Source organism: Etheostoma spectabile, chromosome 2 (genome assembly GCF_008692095.1).
Source record: "Etheostoma spectabile isolate EspeVRDwgs_2016 chromosome 2, UIUC_Espe_1.0, whole genome shotgun sequence".
Taxonomy (NCBI): Eukaryota; Metazoa; Chordata; class Actinopteri; order Perciformes; family Percidae; genus Etheostoma; species Etheostoma spectabile.
The window spans coordinates 17,941,366-17,942,475 of NC_045734.1; the positions used below are offsets into that span (position 1 = coordinate 17,941,366).

At 37.1% G+C, this 1,110-nt stretch overlaps 1 long non-coding RNA gene across 1 annotated transcript in view; it reads right to left on the bottom strand.

Annotated features, from left to right (window-relative positions):
- LOC116705355 (uncharacterized) overlaps positions 1-1,110 on the bottom strand; it is a 9,673-nt gene that overhangs the window by 5,637 nt on the left and 2,926 nt on the right. The gene's annotated exons all lie outside the window — the stretch shown is intronic.

The following is a 1,110-nucleotide window of genomic DNA, read 5'->3' on the forward strand; positions in this document are numbered from 1 at the left end:
AGGAAATAGGGCAGAGGACAATACATACATAGAAACATACATACATACATACATACATACATACACAGTACACATACATACATACACACAGACACAGGATACACATACATACATTCACTACACCAGTACACAATACATACATACACACACGCACACCTGGGACTTAAATTCACACCAGTCACTTTATCACTTATCACTTTATCACTTCAATAGGAATCAACACTGACACTTTAATAATAATTTGGTCTTTTGTTGTTTATGACAAATGTTCTTATTGTGTTATTATCATTATTGTTATTTGTTGTCTTTATACTGTCTTTCTTTTATCTATTTTTTAATTTCTTTTTTCTTGCAAAAACTGCTGCTGGAATTTCAATTTCCTTGATGGGGGAGCATCCCAAAAGGATCAATAAAGAGAAGTCTAAGTCTAAGTCTAAGTCTAAGTCTATTACAGTGTGTGATGAAATGCTTCTCTTTTTTGTGATAACATTTTATTTTTATATTTAGAAAAAAATTTAAACATAACATTCACGAACAGTTACAAACAACACACTGGGAAATAGGAACGCGTCCCAGGGCCACAAAATCCCAGGGATGAAAAATGGGATGGAGGGAGACAAAACAACACATGCAGAAAACAGACACACACAAACAGACACACACACACACAGACAGACACAACACAAGGGACTGAATACTCATACAAACAAAAGAAAAGGCTACAGCATTGCCTGTATGTACTCAGCAAGGCTGTGTCGAGTCTCCACAGTCTTCCCTAGGGCTCCACCCACACGCGTCGTCAAAAGTTCCATGTACGTAACATCCAAAAAAGAACGAACAGATAAGTCATGAGGTGACTTCCAACGGGTTGCAATCATCCTCTTAGCAGATGAGTCCAGAAAACACAGCATGTTTTTGAGCTTTAGAAAGCTGAAAGGCTGACAAGGTATTCATAATCAAAACATTGACAGAAACAGACACAGTAACATTAATCAAGGTGGAAATTTTGGATGCAATATTGTTTCAGAACTGATCAACAGGAGAACACTCCAAGAACATATGAAGGTATGTACCTTGAGGTTTAATTGGGCAGAAAGTGCACAAAGGGCT